Here is a 16,345-nt window from a genome sequence, read left to right as displayed (position 1 = left end):
ACTTCCCTCCCGGAAGGGGAAATCATCATCGTCATCATCATCACCAACAACTCTCCCATCTTGGGGACATCAATCTCCATCAACATCCTCAACAACACCATCTCCTCTCAAACTCTAGTTCATCTCTTGTGTTCAATCTTTGTACCGGAACTATAGATTGGTGCTTGTGGGTGACTAGTAGTGTTGATTACATCATGCAGTTGATTACTATATGGTTTATTTGGTGGAAGATTATATGTTCAGATCCAATATGCTATTTAATACCCCTATGATCTTGAGCATTATTATCATTTGTGAGTAGTTACTTTTGTTCTTGAGGTCACGGGATAAATCATGTTGCAAGTAATCATGTGAACTTGATATGTGTTTGATATTTTGATAGTATGTATGTTGTGATTCTTGTGATTCCCTTAGTGGTGTCATGTGAACGTCGACTACATGACACTTCACCATATTTGGGCCTAAGGGAATGCATTGTGGAGTAGTTTAGATGATGGGTTGCGAGAGTGACAGAAGCTTAACCCCAGTTTATGCGCTATTCCGTAAGGGACCGATTGGATCCAAATGTTTAATGCTATGGTTAGAATTTATTCTTAATACTTTTCTCGTAGTTGCAGATGCTTGCGGGAGGGTTAATCATAAGTAGGAGGTTTGTTCAAGTAAAGAACAACACCTAAGCACCGGTCCACCCACATATCAAATTATCAAAGTAGCGAACAGAATTATACAACATGATGAAAGTGACTAAATGAAATTCCCTCGTGTACCCTCAAGAACGCTTTGCTTACTTATAAGAGACCGTTTTGGCCTGTCCTTTGCCTCAAAAGGATTGGACTACCTTGCTGCACTTTTGTTACTATTATTCGTTACTTGCTCGTTACAAATTATCTGCTATCAAACTACTCTATTACTCAATTTCAGCACTTGCAGACATTACCTTGCTGAAAACCACTGTCATTTGCTCCTCTCGTTGGGTTCGACACTCTTACTTATGAAAAAGGCTACAATTGATCCCATATACTTGTGGGTCATCAAGGCTATTTTCGCTATTTTTTGGCGCCGTTGCCAAGGAGGGAAGCACCTTTGGTAAGCAAACATTTATATAGTGTGCTGAAATTTACTGTCATTTATATAGTATCTTAACTCTTGGCCTCTAACCTTGCCATGTATTCTTTCATCATATTCCGGAGCTCCACCAGAAATCCGAACATTTTTGGACCTTCCCAAACCTCACTTCCTATTCGAATCATTTGAATTTAAATGAAATGAGTTTTAATTTTACATCTTTCAATCTTCGCCTTTTCCATTTTCTTGAAACAAGCATATTTTTGTGAGTTCGGGAAAATTATCCCTATGCCCAAAATCTTTTCCTAACCCTCTCTTTCTTTTCCTCTCTTTTTTTTCTGCTAAAGAGATATGAGGGAGAGAGTGAATCCCGGCTGGACACTTGGGCCTCAGTGCCAGGCCGGCCTGCTTCCCCACTATCCCACCTAGGCCCAACCCCCCTAAAGCCCACCTAACCCTCTAACCCTAGACCACACCTAGCACCCCTGGCCCGATCCCCTCACCCTCTTCCCTCATAACTTTCCATCCAGCGCCGCTAGGAGCCTCGCTCCCCATCTCCCTCTCGTTCTCCCAGCGCCCCAGCGCACACCATGGCGCCTCCAGCTACGTCACACCGGCCGGCCACCGGAGCTGTTGCCGGCTGCCGCCCCACCACTCCTTTCTGTGCCATTCCCCTCTTCCTCAACTGCCAGGCGCGCTGCCATCGCCTCCCACCACATGCCATGCCAGTGTCGCGGCCTTCCCCACTCCAGAGAGGCCGCCGCCCACCACCGTCAAGCACAGCCCCTCCCGGCCTTCTCCTTGCTGCTCTCGGCGTAGGCTGCTGGCCCCAACCATCATGGCGCCAGCCACTAGGGCCTCCAAACCGGCGAACCCCCTTCCTCGTCGGGCCTCCTCTGCTTTTCCTCATGCGCGAGTTGCACCGTGACGAGCCACCCGGCGCCCTGCTCCGTACCCCAACCTCGTCCAGCGACCTTGCCTCCACCTCGTCGTCCGTCCTTCTCCTTGATGAGGCCGCCGCCGGCACCCCAAGCGCCCAACGCCTGTCTCTGCCATGGCCTTCCTCCCGCCCATGCTTTTCCTTCCGTCCCCTGCTTTTGTCGTGCGAGGACGACGACCGACACCAAGTCCTGCTCGAGCACCCGCCTACGTTGCTGCGTCGGTACACCGCATCGCTGCTCGTTGCCTGCCAAGACCGCCTCCATGGAATTTCGCCAAGTACACCACCGACAAGACCACACAGATACCCGAACGAGTACCGAATGAAACGCAAAGACCTATGAGAATGACTTCGTGGACCGACGACTTCGTGGACCGACGAGTACCACGACGACCGTTGTTCGCCAAGTACACCTTCGAATGGCCAAGTTCCTCTTCAAATGTACGACCACACGGTGTTGCGCCAAGTACCACGATGGCCGGATCCCTCAGACCCATCAAGTCCGCCTACGAACCGTGAACAACTACCATGTCCGAAGAACCGCGGGGCACACGCGCTGTGAACGACTACCCTCGCCGTGGATCTAACAAGTTCGCGAGTACGACTACTTCCCACTACGACCCATGAACGTCTACTTCCATCGACATCCCATCGAACTCGAACCGTCCGGAGATGCACGCTTCAAAGGTATAACCCCGAGAAGATGACCCGTGGACGAATGCATGTGTTGTATGAGATGGTTTCATGTAACTGTTGCTCGCCGCGAACGATGTATCTCTTGCGTGTTACCCGTTTCTGAGCCATCGAGACGTGGCAACCCGGTAACCGGGAGCACCCCACCGTTCATCGCCTGACACACTCCCGTCACACTTTCTTTTGCACCGATGTCGCAATGAGTTGTCGGAAAAAGAACATCGCCGTGGCACCCCTTTCATTTCCGCCACGATGACAGATGCTTCATAATATGCTCTTATCAACATTTTCACAAAACTGCATAAAACTTGCACATGTCATTCGCATCATGATAATAACATTTAAATGTTTAACATTGTTGTTGCACCAAAATTGCTAAATGCATATGGGGATTTACCGGAATTGTTGTTTGTTGTTCCGGCCTCATTTAAACTTTCCTAAACCGTTAATTTAATTATGATTCACCTCTTGCCATGCTTAACAACATTTAATTTTGGTTGGTACATAAATGGGAGAGAACTAAATAATTGACGTGGTGTTTCGTCAATATGCAACTCATTGCATATTGAGCTCCACTTAATCTGTAGTATTGTTTGTGCATATTGCCATGCCATGCATATTTAAACCGGACATGCGTCATACTTGGTTGTGCATCATGCCATATTTATGTGATGGTTGTTTACTATGTTGCTTGCTTCTTTCTGGGTTGCTTCTCTCGTTAGCTTCGGTTTCATTCCGGAGTTGTGAGGATTCATTCGACTACGTCCATTTGTCTTCTTCATGGACTCGTTCTTCTTCCTTGCGGGATCTCATGCAAGATGACCATACCCTCGAAATCACTTCTATCTTTGCTTGCTAGTTGTTCGTTCTATCGCTATGTCGCGCTACCTACCACTTGCTATATCATGCCTCCCATATTGCCATGTCAAGCCTCTAACCCTCATTTCCTAGCAAACCGTTGTTTGGCTATGTTACCGCTTTTGCTCAGCCCCTCTTATAGCATTGCTAGTTGCAGGTGAAGCTTAAGTTTGTTCCATGTTGGAACATGGATATTGTTGGGATATCATTATTATCTCTTATTTACCTTAATACACTTATATACTTGGTAAAGGGTGGAAGGCTTGGCCTTATACCTGGTATTTTGTTCCACTCTTGCCGCCCTAGTTTCCGTCATACCGGTGTTATGTTCCTTGATTTTGTGTTCCTTACACGGTTGGGTGTTATGGGAACCCCTTGACAGTTCGCTTTGAATAAAACTCCTCCAGTAAGGCCCAACCATGGTTTTACCATTTGCCTCACCTAGCCTTTTTCCCTCGGGTTTCCGGAGCCCGGGGGTCATCTTTATTTTAACCCCACGGGCCAGTGCTTCTCTAAGTGTTGGTCCAACCTGAGTGATGTCCGGCGCCCCCTGGGCAACCAGGGTCTATGCCAACCCGATGTCTTGCTCATCCGGTGTGCCCTGAGAACGAGATACGTGCGACTCCTATCGGGATTTGTCGGCACATCGGGCGGATTTGCTGGTCTTGTTTTACCATTGTCGAAATGTCTTGTAACCGGGATTCCGAGTCTGATCGGGTCTTCCTGGGAGAAGGAATATCCTTCGTTGACCGTGAGAGATTGTGATGGGCTAAGTTGGGACACCCTTGCAGGGTTTGAACTTTCGAAAGCCGTGCCCGCGGTTATGGGCAGATGGTAATTTGTTAATATCCGGTTGTAGAAAACCTGACATTTAACTTAATTAAAATGAATCAACCGCGTGTGTAGCCGTGATGGTCTCTTCTCGGCGGAGTCCGGGAAGTGAACACGGTTCTCGTGTTATGCTTGAACGTAAGTAGTTTCAGGATCACTTCTTGATCATTTCTAGTTCACGACCGTTGCATTGTTTCTCTTCTCGCTCTTATTTGCGTAAGTTAGCCACCATATATGCTTAGTGCTTGCTGCAGCTCCACTCACTACCCATTCCTACCTTTAAGCTTAAATAGTCTTGATCGCGAGGGTGTGAGATTGCTGAGTCCCCGTGACTCACAAATACTTCCAAAACAGTTGTAGGTGCCGATGATACCAGTGCAGGTGACACAACCGAGCTCAAGTGGTAGCTCGAAGAAGATCTTGTTCGTTGTGTGGTTTCGGTTCCTGTTGATCAGTAGTGGAGCCTAGTTGGGACGATCGGGGATCTAGCATTTGGGGTTGTCTTCTTTTATTTTGGTTCCATAGTCAGACCTTGATTGTATTCTGGATGATGTATGTATAACTTGTATTTGTGTGAAGTGCCGATTGTAAGCCAACTCTTTATCCCATTCTTATTCAGTACATGAGATTGTGTGAAGATTACCCCTCTTGCGACAAACCTACTATGCGGCTATGCCTCTAAGTCGTGCCCCGACACGTGGGAGATATAGCCGCATCGTGGGTGTTACAATTTACCATGATACAAGGAAATATAAATAACTACTTTATCATTGCCTCTATGGCATATTTACTTCGGTCTCCCACTTGCACTAGAGTCAATAATCTAGATTACATTGTAATGATTCTAGCACCCATGGAGTCTTGGTGTTGGTCATGTTTCGCTCGTGGAAGAGGCTTAGTAAATGGGCCTGCAACATTCAGATCTGTATGTATTTTGTAAATCTCTATGTCTCCCTTCTTGACTTGATGATGGATGGAGTTGAAGCGTCTCTTGATGTGTTAGGTTCTCTTGTGAAATCTGGATTCCTTTGCTAAGAAAATTTCTCCAGTATTGTCACAAAAGATTTTCATTGGACCCAATGCACTAGGTATGACACCTAGATCGGATATGAATTCCTTCATCCAGACTCCTTCATTTGCTGCTTTCGAAGCAGCTATATACTCCGCTTCACACGTAGATCCCGCCATGATGCTCTGCTTGGAACTACACCAACTGACAGCTCCACCATTCAATATAAATATGTATCCGGTTTGTGACTTAGAGTCATCCGGATCAGTGTCAAAGCTAGCATGGACGTAACCATTTACGACGAGCTCTTTGTCACCCCCATAAATGAGAAAATATCCTTAGTCCTTTTCAGGTATTTCAGGATGTTCTTGACCGCTGTCCAGTGATCCACTCCTGGTTTACTTTGGTACCTTCCTGCTAAACTTATAGCAAGGCACACATCAGGTCTGGTACACAACATTGCATACATGATAAAACCTATGGCTGAGGCATAGGGAATGACTTTCAGTTTCTCTGTATCTTCTGCAGTGGTCGGGCATTGAGTCTGACTCAACTTCACACCTTGTGACACAGACAAGAACCCTTTCTTTCACTAATCCATTTTGGACTTCTTCAAAACTTTATCAAGGCATGTTCTTTGTGAAGATCAATTAAGCGTCTCGATCTATCTCTGTAGATCTTGAAGCCTAATATATAAGCAGCTGATGCGGCTTGAAGCTACGTCGGTATTTCCCCAAAGAGGAAGGGGTGATGCAGCACAATGGTGGTAGGTATTGCCCTCAGTGATGAGACCAAGGTTATCGAACTAGTAGGAGAACCAAACAACACAACATAAACAGCACCTGCACACAAATAACAACTACTTGCACCCCGACGTGTAAAAGTGGTTGTCAATCCTTTTCGGGTAGCGGCGCCTCAAGATAGGAAAACGGACGTGAGGAAATTGTAGTAGATTGATAGATCGAACACCAAATAAAATATATAAGAATAAAACACAGCGAGATATTTTTGTATTTTTGGTTTAGTAGATCTGAAAATAAAGATACCCGGGGGCCGAAGCTTTCACTAGTGGCTTCTCTCAAGAAAAATAGCAAACAGTGGGTAAACAAATTACTGTTGGGCAATTGATATAACTTCAAATAATCATGATGATATCCAGGAAATGATCATTATATAGGCATCACGTCCAAGATTAGTAGACCGACTCCTGCCTGCATCTACTACTATTACTCCACACATCGACCGCTATGCAGCATGCATCTAGTGTATTAAGAAACGGAGCAATGCAATAAGAACGATGACATGATGTAGACAAGATCTATCTATGTAGATATAGACCCCATAGTTTTATCCTTAGTAGCAACGATCCATACGTGTCGGTTCCCCTTCTGTCAGTGGGATCAAGCACCATAAGATCGAACTCACTACAAAGCACCTCTTCCCATTGCAAGATAAATAGATCATGTTGGCCAAACAAAACCCAAATATCGGAGAAGAAATACGAGGCTATAAGAGATCAAAGAAACTCAAATAACTTTCATGGATATAAAAAGATAGATCTGAAGATAAACTCAAAGTTCATTCAATCCGAACAAACACACCGCAAAAAGAGTTACATCATATGGATCTCCAAGAGACCATTGTATTGAGAAATCAGCGAGAGAGAGGAAGCCATCTAGCTACTAACTACTGACCCGAAGGTCTACAAAGAACTACTCATGCATCATCGGAGAGGCACCAGTGGAAGTGGTGAATCCCTCCGTGATGGTGTCTAGATTGGATATGGTGGTTCTGGACTCTGCGGTGGCTGGAATTGATTTTCGTCGACTCCCCTAGGTTTTTGGAATATTGGGGTATTTATAGAGCAAAGAGGCTGTCCAGGGGCACCTGAGGTGGGCACAATCCACCAGGGCGCCTAGGCCTCCTGGCGCGCCCTGGTGGGATGTGCTCCCCTCGAAGCACCCCCATGCGCTGCCTTTGCCCATTAGGTGTCTTCTGGTCCATAAAAATTCTTCGTGAAGTTTCGTTGCATTTGGACTCCGTTTGGTATTGATTTCCTGCGATGTAAAAACATGTAGAAAACAACAAATGGCACTTCACACTATGTCAATAGGTTAGTACCAAAAAATTATATAAAATGATTATAAAAAAATCCAAGATTGATAAAATAATAGCATGGAACAACAACAAAATTATAGATATGTTGGAGACGTATCAGCATTCCCAAGCTTAACTCCTGCTCATCCCGAGTAGGTAAGTGATAAAAATAGAATTTTTGATGTGAATGATGCCTAACATGTCATATCATATTCTTTTCTTTATAGTATGGACATTTGGACTTTTATGTGATTCAAAGAAATAGTCTAGTTTTGAGATGATAACTTAAATACTCAAGCATATCAACAAGCAACCATGTCTTTCAAAATATCAATGCTAAAATAAGTTATCCCTAGCCCATCATGCTCAATCATTGATCCATTCATGAAACACACTCGCATATTAGCTACACCCAATAATCAAGTATGATCATATTGCCTCCTAGTTGGTGCTTTTATAAGAGAAGATGGAGACTCAAATTCAAAAAAATGCATAAAGTAAAAGAAAGGCCCTTCACAGAGGGAAGTAGGAATTTGTAGAGGTGCCAGAGCTCAAAACAAAAACCTTAGAGATAAAAACATTTTGGGAGGTGTGTCCTTCCCACCAACGAAAATGACTTAAAGTTCCCATCACTTTCCATGTCAAATATATCATAGGCGGTTCCCAAACAGAAAATAAAGTTTATTCCTTCTTCCACCATACTTTCATTTTACATGGCTAACCGTATCCACGGGTGCCTTCCATACCAACACTTTCCAAGGAATTTATTATTTGACAACATAAAGTAAATTAATTTTTCATTTCGGGACTGGGAATCCCTAATACCTTTGCCTTACTCTCGTGCAATGACAAGTGAATAAACACTCATCGTGAGAATAACACATCTAGCATGGAAAATATTAGTCACCCCTCACTGCTCTGCGAGCAGTACGAACACACAAAAGAGAAGTTTATTTTGAAAATTAGAGATAGCACATACAAATTTGCTTATAATAGCAAAATAATACCGCATATAGGTAGATATAGTGGACTCATGTGGTAAAATTGGTTTAAAGGTTTTTGGATGCACAAGTAGAGATCATACTTAGTGCAAAATGAAGGCTAGCAAAAGATTGAGAAGCAACCAACCAAGAAGCGAATAATCTCATAAGCAAGCATTAAGCATAATTAACACCAAATAATGCACCACAAGTAGGATATAATTTCATTGCATGAGTATTGACTTTCGTGCTTGCATAGGGAATCACAACCTTAACACCAATATTCTTACTAAAGCATAATTACTCATCAACATGACTCACATATCACATCATCATATCTCAGAACTAATACAAGGAATCAAGTTTATACTGTCCAATGATCTTCATGAAATTTTTTTTATTATATCCTTCTTGGATATCTATCACTTTGGGACTAATTTTCTTGTGTTGCTTTTCATAAGCTCAAACAAATATAAGTGAAGATCATGAGCATAATTTTCATTTCTCTCAAAATTATTTAAGTGGAGCAAGAGAGAATTTCTTGAAAATTTTACTAACTCTCAAATAAATCTAAGTGAAGCAAGAGAGAATTTCTTCAAAAATACTAAAGCACACCATGCTAAAAAAATAAGTGAAGCACTAGAGGAAGTCCATAGCTCATAAAAAATTTAAGTGAAGCATAGAGAGCAATTCTAACAAGTCATGACATAATTTTGGCTCTCTCAAATAGGTGTGTCTAGCAAGGATTCAAGACTTAAAACACAATATAAAACAAGCAAAGACTCATATCATACAAGACGCTCCAAGCAAAACTCATAGTATGTGACGAATAAAAATATAGCTTCGAGTAAAATACCGATGGTCGTTAGAACAAACAGGGGATGCCACTTGGGGGCATCCCCAAGCTTAGTTGCTTGCTCTCTTTTGGATAATAGCTTGGGATGTCGGGGTACCCCCGAGCTTAGGCCCTTCTTACTCCTTATTCCTTCATCCATCGTAAGATAACCCAAAACTTGAAAACTTCAATCATACAAAACTCAACAAAACCTTCATGAGATCCGTTAGTACAAGAAAGCAAATCACTACTATAAGTATTGTATCAAACCAATTCATATTTTGTTTTTGAATTACATATAATGTATTCCAAATTTTCTATGGCAAAAACTCATTAAAGAAAACCATATAGCCATCAAAACAAGCACACAACGCAAAGAAAACAGAATATGTCAAAACAGAACAGTCTATAGCAATCTGACTATTTCAAATACTTTCCAAACTCCAAAAATTCTGAAAAATTAGGACAACATGGGAAATTTGTATATTAATCCTTTGCAGAAAGAATTGGTATTTTAGCATGCTCTGGTGATTTTTAACAATTGTTTTCGTGAGCGCAAAAGTTTCTGTTTTTTAGAAAGATCAAACAACCATGACCCAAGAAGATCCTAAAGGCTTTACTTGGCATAAACACTAACTAAAACACAAAATACACAATCATAACAGTAGCATAATTGTGTAAACACTCAAGAACAGAAACCAAAAAGCAAAAATAAATTTAATTCATTGGGTTGTGTCGGGGGAAACGACACCTACGGGATCACGAGGAATCCCTTTTGCTACGGTTGGCGAGCGCATGACTGTGGAAAGAGCGGGATTGAGAGATCAACGCAGGGGGATTATCCATGTTCGGGCCGCAACTGATGCGTAATACCCTACTCCTACCGGTTTGTGTTTAGCTGGTGTTCTTGGACTAGCTACAAGGCGTGCAGGGTCCAAAAAATATGAATCCTCCCTCAGTACGCCGCGGGCCTCCTTTTATAGCCAAAGGGTCTGCCGCAGTAGCACACATGAGGTGGAAAGCTATATAGTAGTCGAGTCTATCTCCTAGTACCGTAGGACAAACACATTTAATGCACTGCCGACGTGCCCTTCTTGCTTTATCGGGGACGGTAAGGAAGGTCGTCCCAGCTGTCGCCGCCTCGCCTGGCTTCGACGCACGTCCAAACTGACGAGGCGTGTAGCGCCATGCTAGCTGCTGCTGAGTTGGTGCGGTGGCAGAGTCTTCACGAAGATCTGCATGCCACCACGCAGGTGCTTGCCGAGTCGGCCTAGAGGCCGCACGTCTCCACGCAGGTGCCTGCCTAGTTGGTGGGCTGGCAGCTCCATGGGAACGATGGTGGAATCTTGGCAGTGGCCCCGCGGATGTATTCGACAAGATTCTTGCCGGGGCCCTGGCACGGGTCTTGCCGTGGTGTCATGGTCATCCCCGGCAAGGGTTTTGCCGGGGGTCTCGTGGGTATCCTTGGCAAGGATCTTGCCGAAGATCGTCGTCTTCTAGTTTTCATCTAGTCTTGTGTGCTTCTGGTCTCCACAAAGATCTGCATGCCACCATGGAGGTGCCTCCCGAGCCTCGGTTCCAAAGTGGTTGATGGTGTTGGAACTCTTGGGTTCAAGGGTGGCAGCTCTGCTGGTGTTGGGCAAGTTGCCCCGGCAAGGTTCTTGCCGGGGCTGTGGAGGCCGCCCCGGCAAGGGCCTTGTCGGGGAAGCTCACCTCGCCCTTCTACTCTTCGTGTTTCTGGCTTGGCGTTGCTCTGGTTGTCTTGTGGCTTCGCTTCCTTCCTCTCCTCCGCTAGGTGTGGCCGCAGGCGCGGCTCCAATTGCCCGTGCACAAGTAAAGGGGTATAAAATAGGACCCCTCCTTTTGTGCACCGACAGGAGCCCCTGGGCCTGGGCCATACATAAGCGTGACGCGTTGTTGGGCTAGGCCCAAAATAGTGCACGGGCATGCAGGGCCGAGTTGTACCGCAGTAACTCCCTCGCTAGTTGAACTTCCCCGTGACCCGCATTGAATGCACGATGTGGGGGGTCGTGCGTGACATGGGGGTCATGTGTGGGGCGGTTGCTGCCCTCATGCATCACATCATGGTAAATGGTAAAGAGGCGGCTCGTGCCTTCCCCATAAAAAAGGAAAAACTGCAGGCGCGCTGCTCATTTACCCTTTGCGCCTCTTCCAATCTCGGAACCGTCGTTCCTCTCTTCTTCCTCATGTGAAAGTTTCGAAGTTCTCGCCTCTGCTTGCTACCGCTGCACCCCCATTGCTCTTAATCCTTCACCCCCTCCCAGCTACCATGGCGCCCAAAACCAGCAGAGGCAAGGGAGCGGCCAAGGATGCCGGGGAGAAGGAGGCGCCGGAGAGCGAGTCGGCAGCACGACGGATGCAGCTCACCTACTTCCCACTGACGGTCGATCCAGTTCACCTCAAGAACTTATTCTTGCCCCTGTAGGGGAGGAAGACGATGGGGCACCCTACCACATGTGTCGTCCCCGCCGATTTTGCCGAGGATGGCCCAAATCGGTACCCCTTCTTCGTCGAATTCTTCTCTTGCGGGCTCTACCCCACTTTGTCTGACTTCTTCAACGACGTCATGCACACCTACGGCTTCCATCTTTTGGATCTCACGCCGAACACAGTGGCGTGCATGGCTCTCTTCACCCACCTTTGCGAGGGCTTTTCCGGGGTGCTCCCTAGCACGACGCTGTTCCGCCACTACTTCTTCCCTCGCCTCCAACCAGGGGGCGCCATCTCTGGGAGCATCGCCTAGATCCCGAGGACCCAGGAGAAAGGCATGTACCCGGAGGGTGCCCAGAAGGAGAGGTGGGAGGAGTGGCAGGGCCGGTGGTGCTGGATCAAGGAGGAGGACCCGCAGGAGTTTCGCCAGGTTCGTCAGAGCCCACCGACCCGACGCACGGACTGGAGCGACCTCGACGCTGATGAAAAGAAGTTCTCAATCGCCACCACCAGGATCCATCGCCTCACCCCGGCCGGGCTCACCCTCGAGATGATTGGGGCGGACTTCATCCGTCCCGAATCGCCCCATTGCACAAGAAGGCGAGGCCGGCCTGGGACTTCAGGAATGCAGCCGACGTCATGAGGCTCCACCCTGGCCTAAAGCATAACTTTACAGTGATGGGGCATGCCCATTTCTGTCAAAGGCTCTTTCGGCTCGACATGGGCAGCGATGGAAGGGCTGAGAAGACAGGCAGGGCCGCGAAGGCCGGCAAGGCTGTCAAGGGGCCCCTGTTTGGGTTGCCAGCGGGAGTGGTCCCGCTGAGCAACAACTCTTGCCACTCCGCCATCATCGCCATGATGCCGGACTTCAACGCACCTGGCCTTGACCCGGCCTGGGCCGAGCCGCCAGTGGAGAGGGTGCAGGAGTTCTTCGACACCTTGTTGGAGGCTTATGTCCGCGACAAGCCGCTGCTCATCCAGGACACCACCAAGGTGGAGCTAGACTACATCACCACCAGGGCGGCAGAGGCGGCGCTCTCCAGGGAGGCCGACAGCGCTGGCGGCATGGAGGATGAGGTCGACGCGGCCGCGAAGGAGAAGGAGCTCGCCTAGTGGGCGGAGTCTGCCGGGAAGGTCAGCGGTGCCGGCGATGAGGCTCCCCTCGTGGAAGACGCAGGCGACGAGTCATCTGAAGAGGAGGTCGAGGTGAACGACCCCTTGGCCGCGGGGAGGCGGCGCGTCCTGCGGAGGGCTACCTCTAGCGAGCCAGTCTGGCCCGGCAGGATCATGCAGCGGCAGCCGGCCCAGCGGCAGCCCGTGCGCGAGACAAGGGCGATGAAGGCCGCAGGAGTGAAGAAGGCATTGAAGGCCGCGGTGGCTAAGAGGACAGTAACTGCTTCTTCCTCGTCCAAGTGGCATCGGACCCCATCCCCTTCTCCTCCTTCTTCGGACGGCACCCTGGAGGCCGAGTTCGACCTCAGGTCCTTCAGCCCGGCAAGGAAGAGCGAGCTAGCGGAGGAGGAGGTGGAGGACGAGTAAGTATTCTGCCCCCCATTATTTCCTGACCTTACGCCTATGTTATATTCCTTTGATTTGGTGTCATCTTCACAGGGACACGGAGACGCTGGCAAAGAGGGTGGCGAAGAGGTCCAAGGCCTCAGCGGCCGACAAGCCCCTGACGGATACTCCGCTTAAGCCGCTGTTGGTGGAGAGCAGCCCGGACAGCAGCCCCTGACGCAACCCTCACTTTAGCCCCCGGCGTGAATCCGCCACTCACTCCTTCACTGATGAGCCTTGGGGTGTGAATCTTTGATGCTGACCTTGCCGGGTTCGCAGGAGGAGAACGTCAGCCGGAGGAGCCGCCGAGGGCCACCCCCAACACACCGGCTGCCTTGACTATGCCGCCCAGAGGGGCGTCCCCGGCAAGGGCATTGACCACCGAGCCCACACATATGGAGGAGGAGGGAGCGAGCTTGGGTGCCGGTGGTTCTGCCCTGGCAACGAACGTTGGTGGGGAAGGCGCCATTTCTTCCCAGCCTGGTGTGGGTAAGTGGTTCGTTTCCCATCCCTGTTCCTTCTTCTTTTTGAATCTTGGTCTTGGCTCCATCTCATTCCCCTTCTTGGTATCTAGGCCCTTCCTCGACGGCCCAGGAGGATATCAACACCGTCATCGAGGAGGTCGCTAAGGATGCCGAGGACGAGGCCAACAAGATCGCCGCCGAGGAGGCCGCCAAGACCGCCGCTGAAGAGGCCGCCAAGGGGCCCGTCGGGGAGGCCGCCAAGGGGCTTGCCGGGGAGGGGTTGGTCGATGATCAACCTTCCTCCTCGACTGCCTCTAGCTCGAGCAAATATTTGAAGGTGAGCGATGACCTGTTCGTCCACCTCCCAGGAAAGTCGAGCACCAGGGCGCCAACCGAGGGGGAGGCGTTCGATGACGAGGCGCTCGCCGCTGCTGGGCTTAAGGTTGTCGACGAACCGAGCGCCGGTGACGGCGGTTCCCAAGAGGAGCAGCTCCTTCGGGCCATGAGCATCAACTTCCAGAAGCTCCAGGCGCTTCACCGTGCCCGCCTGGACAAGGCAAAATCCAGGATGGCAACGATGGACAAAGCGGAGGTGGACCTCAAGGAGCGCGCCGCTGAGACGCAGGCCTGGTTCCCCCAGGCTCACGATGAACTGAAAGTTGCCTAGGACATGTTGGCTGAGAACAAATAGGAGCTCATCCTGAAGCAGGATGACATCGAGAAAGCCTGGGAGGCGGCGAGGGAACATACCGCCAAGGACCAGGCCGCCCGGCACCAGCATCAGGCCGAGCTAAACTCGCAGGAGGAGGACCTTGCCGCTTGTGAGAAGGTGCTCGCCGCCACACTCCACGACAAGGATGAGAAGGTCGAGAAGCTCGTCGCGCAGTAGACCCAGGAGCTGGAGCAGAGGCACAAGGAGGCACTCAATGCTCAATCCCCGGTCCACACCGGCAAGGTGGCAGAGCTGGAGGTGGAGCGGGATGGGCTGAAGGAACAGGTCCTGAAGCTGACGGAGGAGAAGGATGCGGCCAACGGCGCTCTGGTGGAGGCGCAGGCCACAGTCCTCGGCAAGGCCGAGCTGCTCTCCAAGGCCAAAGACGCCATCAATGACCTGAAGCTGAAGCTGGAGGGCCTTGAGGGCTTTCAGAAGTCAGGGCCCGGGAAGAGACCCTGACCAAGGGCCTGGAGGAGGAGAGGCAGCTACGGAGGAACGATGCTGCCGAACACAAGGAGTACGCGGGAAGCATATACCATTGGGTTAGCCGCCTCGCGGTAGGATCACCATGAAGTTGGCTACCATGGGGATGCCGAATGTGAGTTACCTCCCGGAGCCAAACGTGAGTCCCAACACCAGACTAACCATGTTCTTCGAGGGCGTTCTTGGAGCCCTAGAGCAGCTCCGCTCCAACCGGGCAACTTATCTCGCAAACGAGTCCTGAAGGCTCTGCCGGGGCGCCCTGACCAAGGTACCCACCAAGGTGGCATTCTGTAACCCCACTGTCAACTTTGCCGATGCGTTGGAGAGCTTGCTAGAGGAGGCGAACCTCGCGGTGCTCAAGGAGCGTATCAAGCCCATCATCAACTGCGTTGATCGAGTTGAGAGGGTGGAGGGCCAGCGCCGGGACTAGGCACCCCATTTCTCGTTGCCGCTGCGAGTTCAAGACCAAGAAAATTTTATCTTAAGTTAGAACGCAGCGATTATTTGATGTAATATAACTCTGCAGTACTTCAATATCATGCATGCTATCTTCTCGTTAGATCTTTCTTTGTATTTTTGCACCCTACACTTGGTGAGATAAGGCTGCTAGCGCGTAAACCCATGCCATGGTGCCTTGAAGACGGATCCTTAGCATCCTACCGAGAAGGCGCTTGCTACCAGGCAAACCACCTTGCCGCTCCTAGAGTGGTCGCTTGAACTGTCGAGCGGACTCGAAACAGGACAAGAGCGCGGCTAGTAGCGGGTAGGCCACCTTGCCATTCTCAGCGCGGCTGAGGGAGTCCTGGATTAGGGGGTCTCCGGACAGCCGGACTATATCCTTTGGCCGGACTGTTGGACTATGAAGATACAAGATTGAAGACTTCGTCCCGTGTCCGGATGGGACTCTACTTGGCGTGGAAGGCAAGCTAGGAAGTACGGATATGGATATCTCCTCCTTTGTAACCGACCTTGTGTAACCCTAACCCTCTTCAGTGTCTATATAAACCAGAGGGTTTTAGTCCGTAGGACAACATACAATCATACCATAGGCTAGCTTCTAGGGTTTAGCCTCTCCGATCTCGTGGTAGATCAACTCTTGTAATACTCATATCATCAAGAATAAATCAAGCAAGACGTAGGGTTTACCTCTATCAAGAGGGCCCGAACCTGGGTAAAACATCGTGTCCCCTGCCTTTTGTTACCATCCGCCTTAGATGCACAGTTCGGGATCCGCCGGTTTTGACACCGACATTGGTGCTTTCATTGAGAGTTCCTCTGTGTCGTCATCATCAGGCTTGATGGCTCCTTCGATCATCGTTAGCGATGCAGTCCAGGGTGAGACTTTTCTCCCCGGACAGATTTTTGTA

This window comes from Triticum urartu, chromosome 1 (assembly GCF_003073215.2).
Source record: "Triticum urartu cultivar G1812 chromosome 1, Tu2.1, whole genome shotgun sequence".
Taxonomy (NCBI): domain Eukaryota; kingdom Viridiplantae; phylum Streptophyta; class Magnoliopsida; order Poales; family Poaceae; genus Triticum; species Triticum urartu.
The sequence above is the reverse complement of the archived record's forward strand: the minus strand, read 5'-3'. Positions refer to the sequence as shown.